The sequence below is a fragment of the Schistocerca piceifrons genome, chromosome 11 (genome assembly GCF_021461385.2).
Source record: "Schistocerca piceifrons isolate TAMUIC-IGC-003096 chromosome 11, iqSchPice1.1, whole genome shotgun sequence".
Taxonomy (NCBI): Eukaryota; Metazoa; Arthropoda; class Insecta; order Orthoptera; family Acrididae; genus Schistocerca; species Schistocerca piceifrons.
In genome coordinates, this window is record NC_060148.1 from 81,577,516 (window position 1) to 81,586,544 (window position 9,029).

At 43.3% G+C, this 9,029-nt stretch overlaps 1 pseudogene; it reads right to left on the reverse strand.

Annotated features, from left to right (window-relative positions):
• Positions 1-2,639: 2,639 nt before the first annotated feature.
• Positions 2,640-2,756, reverse strand: LOC124720616 (annotated as a pseudogene).
• Positions 2,757-9,029: the final 6,273 nt, after the last annotated feature.

Sequence of the window (9,029 nt, forward strand, 5' to 3'; positions counted from 1 at the left end):
CTGTTGGCTCACGGATCGAGACGTGGCTGCACGATCCGTTACAGCCGTGCGGATAAGATGGCTGTCATCTCGACTGCTAGTGATACGAGGCCGTTGGGATCCAGCACGGCGTTCCGTATTACCCTCCTGAACGCACCGATTCCATATTCTGCTAACAGTCATTGGAACTCGAGCAAGGCGAGCAGCAATGTCGCGATACGATAAACCGCAATCGCTATAGGCTACGATCCGACCTTTATGAAAGTCGGAAACGTGATGGTACGCATTTCTCCTCGTTACACGAGCCATCACAACAACGTTTCACCAGGCAACGCCGGTCAATTGCTGTTTGTGTGTGAGAAATCGGTTGGAAACTTTCTTCGCGTCAGCACGTTGTAGGTGTCGCCACCGGCGCTGACCTTAGTGTGAATGCTCTGAAAAGCTAATCATTTGCATATCACAGCATCTTCTTCCTGTCGGTTAAATTTCGCATTGTAGCACGTCACCTTCGTGGTGTAGCAATTTTAATGGCCTGTAGTGTAATATGCGTCTGAGCTGATCACAACGTCCTGTTTGGTGTCTCCTTTCCGAAAGCCAGACCGACTGCCGTCTAACAGATCCTCCATTTTTGCCCATTGTTCTGTACATTATTGTTATTCTTTTTAGGGGAGGCAAATGAAATACAATGAAATTAGCCGCTCCACCGTATTAAGTGCGGTGTCTTAGTGCCTGCCTGCAGAGAAGCGAGAAACCTGGTGTTGGCGGAGAGACAGAGAGAGAGAGAGAGAGAGAGAGAGAGAGAGAGAGAGAGAGAGAGAGCGGGCAGTGCGTAGGCCGCGTGTTGTGCGTGTTGTGCGTGCCGGGCTGCGGTCGGCTTATCTGCGTGCGCCGGGAAACTGCACGCAACTTCCGCAGGATGTGCCACTTATCCTAATACTGCCTTCCCGACTTACGGACTAGCTGCGGCTTTCATCTGGCTGCGTCGCGATCGGCTCTCCAGAATACACTGGGCTGCATAACTTAGGGACGAAAGTAACTTTCGCACCAAGCCTCACTGCCAAGTGACATAGATCGGTGAAACTTTATTCGTACATACAGTGAAGCTCCAAAGAAACTGGTGTAAGCATGCTTATGCAGGTCGGCAACGCCTATGTAAGACAACAAGTGTCTGGCACAGTTGTTAGATCGGTTACTGCTGCTACAGTGACAAGTTACCAAGATTTAACTCTTTGAGGGGCAGGCAAACGCCACCAAAAATTTACCCTAGTGGGGCAAGAAAAATTATTTGCAAATTTCAGATTTCTTTTACTTCTAACACATTTGTTTTATTGTCTTGCGATGTTTTATACATTGAGTTTGTAAAAATTCACTTAAACAACAACAAAACATTAAATGTGGCCACTACGGGTAACCACCATCCCCTTACAGTATACAAATTCGATATTTGGTGGTTGAACTTTGATTCAAGAGATACCAAGAAAATTAAAAACTTGTTATTTCAGTTCTTGCCTGCTCTGAGAGACAAAGGTACTTTGCACACTGAACAGATCCACACTGTTCGCACTGGATTTTTCTTTGAACTGCAAACTGCGCATCTTCTAGATTATGAGTGAATTGGTTGTTGTTTACTGCTTTCGTGGCTAATACTTTCGTCTACATATGGATTGTGTGATTTGGTCTGCCGGCCGGAGTGGCCGAGCGGTTAAAGGCGCTACAGTCTGGAACTGCACGACCGCTACGGTCGCAGGTTCGAATCCTGCCTCGGGCATGGATGTGTGTGATGTCCTTAGGTTAGTTAGGTTTAGGTAGTTCTAAGTTCTAGGGGACTTATGACCACAGCAGTTGAGTCCCATAGTGCTCAGAGCCATTTGAACCATTTTTTTTTTTTTTTTGTGATTTGGTCTGGGTTGCTATACTACTTTGGGATACAGAGGCAAAATTAGCTGCCACAGAAACTATTTTTGGAGCCAACAAGATTTTGTACCCTCTCGACGGATGTCTTTATTGGAGAACTGCTCCATTTCGATTTCTTTGTGCACAATGAACACGTTTGTCACACTGCAGTCTAAAAAGTGAAGAAACAATCTCACCCACCATTTCTTGCTTTTTCTGTCAATAGCATAGTCTGACTTTAGGCGATCAAAATTATCCACATAGTCCATACTGGAATTGTAGTCTTTCAATGCAATTGGGCAAGTGACATTGGTTATTGTTCCATCTTTCATTTTTCGAGTTGCTGTGGACACATCTGATGGTGAATCACACGTTGAAATCAAGTTGACTGCCCTGTTATCTTTCCATCTATAGATTACTATGCCATCATTGCTTATTTTGTAATCGAATTCCCCTCTTTCCCGTTCCTTTTCCTCCTTGAGTTTTAGCACGTTTGTCCTTCTGGGATTTATTGTTCCTCAAGCGTACACACCAATGGATTTTAGGTCCTTGAATAGATCATATAGCACTCCGTCTTCAGGCCACAAGTGGCCCATCGGGACCATCCGACCGCCGTGTCATCCTCAGTTGAGAATGCGGATAGGAGGGGTGTGTGGTCAGCACACCGCTCTCCCGGTCGGTATGATCGTTTTCTTTTACCGGAGCCGCTACTTTTCGGTCGAATAGCTCCTCAGTTGGCATCACGAGGCTGAGTGCACCCCGGAAAATGGCAACAGCACATGGCGGCAGGATGGTCACCCATCCAAGTGCCGACCACGCCCGACAGCGCTTAACTTCGGTGATCTCACGGGAACCGGTGTATCCACTGCGGCAAGGCCGTTGCCGAATAGATCATATGATGTAAAATAATTGTCCATGAAAATAATATGATTCTTTCCATGAAGACAACTGGTTAAATTTAGAACCACACGACTGCACACAAGACTAGGAGTTGCGCAGCTTGTCGTGAATGTGGGGGTCATTTCCATCACTGTCAACACTGCTGTCACTAGAAGATATTTCTTCAAATAAAATTCGGTAACATTCGTCCTCAGTTATTCCTTTTCGGATAGACATATTCGATTGGAGGACGAAGAAAATATACTGGGTGGAGCAGAAATTTGTCTGTAAAACACGGAAAATTCTGTTTCAATTTAAAGTTACATTACACGTAGACTTATGTGCGATCAACACGTAAATATAATCAATTACTTACCAAAAACAGTCGTATAAAGAAGAGCTACACAGAATACTGCACGCCGCTTCCAAGAACAGTGTTCACAATGAAGAAGTATCAACTATTGTTCTGAATACGTGGCAAAAATTCGCGCAAAAGACCTGCACTGCCATCTAGCGGTATTTTAGGCAACAATTAGGTGGTTGGCAGAGAGGCTACTGGCCCCTGAGCGGTAAAGGGAGAAAATATTATGTGGTTAGCCACAGTGACGACTGCCCATTGAAACCGTCTACGTATGTGGTTAGTTACAGTTTTGCCTGCCCTTCAAAGAGTTAAGTGAGTTTGAACGTGGTGTTATAGTCGGCGCACGAGCGATGGGACCAGCATCTCTGAGGTAGCGATGGCCGGCCGCTGTGGCCGAGCGGTTCTAGGCGCTGCAGTCTGGAACCGCGCGGCCGCTACGGTCGCAGGTTCGAATCCTGCCTCTGCCATGTATGTATGTTGATGTCCTTAGGTTGGTTAGGTTTAAGTAGTTGTAAGTCAAGGGGACTCATGACCTCAGATGTTAAGTACCATAGTGCTCAGAGCCGTTTGAACCATTTTTAGGTAGCGATGAAGAGGGGATTTTCCCGTAAGAACATTTCACGAGTGTACAGGCATCTGGTAAAACATGAAATATCCAACATCGCTGCGGCCGGAGAAAGATCCTGCAAGAACGGGAGCAGCGACGACTGAAGAGAATCGATCAACACGATAGAAGTGCAACCCTTCCGTAAATTGCTATAGATTTCACTGCTGGGGCATCAAAAAGTGTCAGCGTACGAACGATTCAACGAAACATCGTCCATATGGCGGTATATTGCTAATTTTTTAGTTATGGGCCGTCTGACAGCAACTGAAAAAAACACAATTTTAGTGCCATACGCGTTTCGCCTTTATTTTCTGCAAGGCATCATCAGTGGCAGGTTACGTGGACAATTTCGTACGTATTACGCTCCTGTTGCATTCTTGGTGGTGTTCTTCTTATGAATGCCAATTTGCGGTTTCTGAACAGAAGCCAAAACATTGCATTGAAACAAGGGTTCAGTTCATAGTGCTGTGGAATGTGTGGAAGAAAAAACCGGAAATTGGCATTCATAAGAACAAAAACACCACCAAGAATGCAACAGGAGCGTAATGTGTAAGAAATTGTCCACGCAACCTGCCACTGATTATGCCTTGCAGAAAATAAAGGCGAAACGGGTATGGCACTAAAATTGTGATTTATTCAGTTGCTGTCAGACGGTCCACAAGTAAAAATTATCAATATACCGTAATATTACACGCAACTGAGGAAGACAGGACTACCGAAGTTGAAGATCGTCCGTATGGGCTTTCGGAGCCGGAAGGCCCACTCGTGTGCCCTTAATCACTGCACGACACAAAGCTTTACGCTTCGTCTGGGCCCGTCAACACCGACATTGCACTGTTGACTGGAAACATGTTGCCTGGTCAGACGACTTTCGTTTCAAATTATATAGAGCGAATGAAAGTGTACATCACGAATTCCTTCCCTGCATTTTCCTTTCTCCACCTCCTCCAACTTCATTTTACAATGCACCCTGTCAAAAATCAATATCTGCGACACAATGGTTTGTAGACAATGACATCCGTAAAATGGACTGGCTTGCCCAGAGGTCCTACCTGAACCCATTGGAACACCTTTAGGCGTGAGAACGTAGTCTTCGATCCAGACCCCGGCATCCAAGATCGCTATCTTCTGTGGTTTCGGCCCTTGAGGAAGAATGAAACTCTGTGACGGAATGGCAGCCCTGATATCTCACAGAATATGACTCCAGCAGATTTCAAGCCAGGGATGAACACATCCCATATTAATGTCCACCAATAGGTGAAGAAAGGAAGAAGGAAGGCCGGTCGCTGTGGCCGATCGGATCTAGGCGCTTCATTCTGGAACCACGCGGCTGCTACTGTCGTAGGTTCGAATCCTGCCTCGGGCATGGCTGTGTGTGATATGCTTAGCTTAGTTAGGTTTAAGTAGTTCTAAGTTCTAGGGGACTGATGACCTCAGATGTTAAGTCCCATAGTACTCAGAGCCATTTGAGCTTCTTTTTTTATTTTTATTTATTTATTTTTTTTTAATAAAGGAAGATTGGGTTTAACGTTCCGTCGACATCGAAGTCATTGGAGACGGAGTTCGGATTGAGTCAAGGGAGGGGAAGCAAATCGGCCGTGTCCTTTCAAAAGAACCACCCCGGAATTTGCCTGGAGCGGTTTGGGGAAATCACGGGAAACCTAAATCTGGATGGCCAGACGCAGGTTTGAACCGTCGTCCTCCCGAATGCGAGTCCAATGTGCCAACTACTGCGCCGCCTGTGTCCAATATACAGGGTGATTCAAAAAGAATACCACAACTTTAGGAATTTAAAACTCTGCAACGACAAAAGGCAGAGCTAAACACTATCTGTCGGCGAATTAAGGGAGCTATAAAGTTTCATTTAGTTGTACATTTGTTCGCCATTTCAGCCAATAAAGTTTTTGGTCCCTTTTTCTTCGAAGGTGCTACTGTAACTGGACTACAGTATCTGGAGATGTTAGAGAATTGGCTGTTCCCTCAGCTCGAACAAGAAGCACAACAGTTCATATTTCAGCAGGATGGAGCGCCACCACATTGGCACTTATCTGTCCGTAACTACCTGAACGTCAACTACCCGAGGCGATGGATCGGCCGCCAGGCAGTCCGTGACAGAGCACTTCATCACTGGCCTCCAAGAAGCCCTGATCTTACCCCCTGCGATTTTTTCTTATGGGGGTACGTTAAGGATATGGTGTTTCGGCCACCTCTCCCAGCCACCATTGATGATTTGAAACGAGAAATAACAGCAGCTATCCAAACTGTTACGCCTGATATGCTACAGAGAGTGTGGAACGAGTTGGAGTATCGGGTTGATATTGGTCGTGTGTCTGGAGGGGGCCATATTAAACATCTCTGAACTTGTTTTTGAGTGAAAAAAACCTTTTTAAATACTCTTTGTAATGATGTATAACAGAAGGTTATATTATGTTTCTTTCATTAAATACACATTTTTAAAGTTGTGGTATTGTTTTTGAATCACCCTGTATATTTTACTAGTGCAATGTAGATAGTGATGACGTCCTTCTTGCTGCTAGGACCCATCAAGATCTTGAAAACATCTTTCCACGAGCTTGGTTGGTTGTTGGTTGTTTTTTGGGGGAAGAGACCAGACAGCAAGGTCATCGCTCTCATCGGATTAAGGACGGAAGGGGAAGGAAGTCGGCCATGCCCTTTCAAAGGAACCATCCCGGCATTTGCCTGGAGCGATTTAGGGAAATCATGGAAAACCTAAATCAGGATGGCCGGACGCGGAATTGAACCGTCGTCCTCCCGAATGAGAGTCCAGTGCACGAGCTTGAAGAATAGTTTTAAGCAATATTTTATTTATTTATTTATTTATTTCATTAACAGTACAGAGTAATCCACCGCCTTGAAATGTCAGGTGGGTGGGATGCTTCTGAATCTAATAGCAAAAGACTTCTCATTGTTACAGTCTTATTGGTAAACAGTTGTTAATCCTTTTTTTAAATAATATAAAGAACATAATATATTAAGATTTTTCTGAGGTTACAGCGAGTTGAATGCTTAACAATTGTTAAAATGGTTCCATATAATTTGTTACTACCTAGTTGATGAGATTATAATTTATATAATACTACAAGAAACGTAACAAACCTCTGGCAGTAACATCTGTAGATTTTAAGAAGGCATATGACTGTCACCACAGACCTTCAGTATTAAAAATTTTAAGAAATCTAGGTCTCCATCCAAAACTAATTAAAATAATACAACTCACTCTAACCAACACCAAATCAAAAGTGAAGTTCAGCGGAGAAATTTCGGAACCATTCCCCGTAAAAACAGGCTTAAGACAAGGTGACTGTCTATCACCATTATTGTTCAACTGTGCAGTGGGATACATAATGAGAGAATCGTACAAGGACAATCCAAAGATGATAAGAATTGGAAGTGCAAAAGATGATATTAGCTTAAACTGCTTGGGATTCGCTGATGATCTTGCTCTCCTAGCCAACACCGTTCAAGAAGCCAGGCAACAAGTGAAATCACTACAAGAAACAGCAGAGAAAGTAGGCCTTAGAATATCATTTGAAAAAAACTGAGATTACGCTAACTGATCCACCACTTGCAAACAGAATTACAATAGGAGAACAGGAAATCAAAATTGTTGATAAATTTAAGTATTCAGGCGAAATAATAACATACTATCTAAATGAGAAGCCATCATGGCAGAATAGAATAAAAAACTGAACTACGCAAATTACATTACCATAACTACACACAACAAAAAAAGCCTATCTATAGATGCAAAATTAAAACACGATAAAACTGTCACACAACCAGAAATAACGTATGCAGCTGAAACTATCTTCAAAACAACTAATACAGCAGAAATTGACAGAATACTAAAAATAGAAAGAAGAATAATTAGGACATGTATAAATAAACAGTATAAAATAAATGGACATTGGAGAATAGCATCAAATGAAACAGTATATAAGAAAATAGAACCAGTCATGAGCACAATCAGGAAGAAACACATCTCATTCTTTGGACATCTGAAGAGAACTGCAGAAAACAGAATTAGTAAAAAAATAATACAAAATTGTGGAATAGCAAGAGCGACATTAAATGGATCACAGAAATTAAGTAGGATATAAAAGAACTCCAAATTACAGTAGATGACCTAGAAAACAAGACAGAGAAAACCAAAATACTGCAAGACCCACAAACCAGACTACAAATGAAAATCAATAAAAGGAATACAGGAAGAGTGGTCTCAAATGAAGAAAGAAAGAAAATATCTGAAAGAATGAAGAAATGTTGGGCAGACAGAAGAGCAAAACATCTTTCATATAAGAATAGACTCCAGCAATTATATTACCTAAATATCATATTAAGTTATTGTTGAGCCAAATTGTATCCCTGTGTAACAACTTGTTTACAACTGTGTGTTTTTGACCAGAGTGGTCCAATGAAGGCCATAAAATAAATAATAATAATAATAATGCAAATCTATCTATCTATGTATCGCTTGAGCCTTGTCTCGCAGTTACGCAGGGTCAGCCATCGTTAATCGGATTTGGCACGTTAATGGTTAAGGGGTGGCCGGATGCTCTTCCTGCCGCCACACCTTACCCCCCCGGGACGGAATTAGTGTACCCCAGCTGTCTGCGTTGAGTGTAATCCGTGGAATAGTGCGAATGTGTGCAGATGTCTGCGAGCCGTGTATCTGAGGCGGAACGTGGGGACCAGCCCGGTATTCACCTAGCGGGATGTGGAAAACCGCCTAAAAACCACAAGCAGGCTGGCCGGCACATCCGCCGGGCGGATTCGATGCGGGTTAATTTACTTAATGGAAATATCAAAGAAAAATAAAACAATGAAAAAACAAAGAGAATGTAACACAATGAGCACGGTTAAGAATAATTTGTTGTATATAGAGGATAGTGTATTTGGATGAGTAATACAGTCTGACAAGTAGCGTATTGGTTAGTAATGGCCTTTTCCTATCTACTCGTATTTCAGATGAGGTGGTCTCGGTATAACCTCGAGCTTTTCTCATCTGAAATGCTTTGTGCAAATGTATGTAAGCAATAACGGCTTGATGTTCAAACATCAAGAAGACGGACTATCTCTGACGTGAAATGAACTTAGGTTTCCGTGTAGACGGGTGACGACAGTGCCAAGTACCGAGCCAGCCTTGCGTTGCGTCAGCTGTCTCGAAGACACACACGTGCCGAATGAGAGTTTCCCCGTATGTTGGGAAACCCTGTCTGCCTTGTGTCGCTTAGAGGTGTCATTATTTGTGCAAAAAGTAATCAGGCAGCGACTTGTCAGCGGAGCATT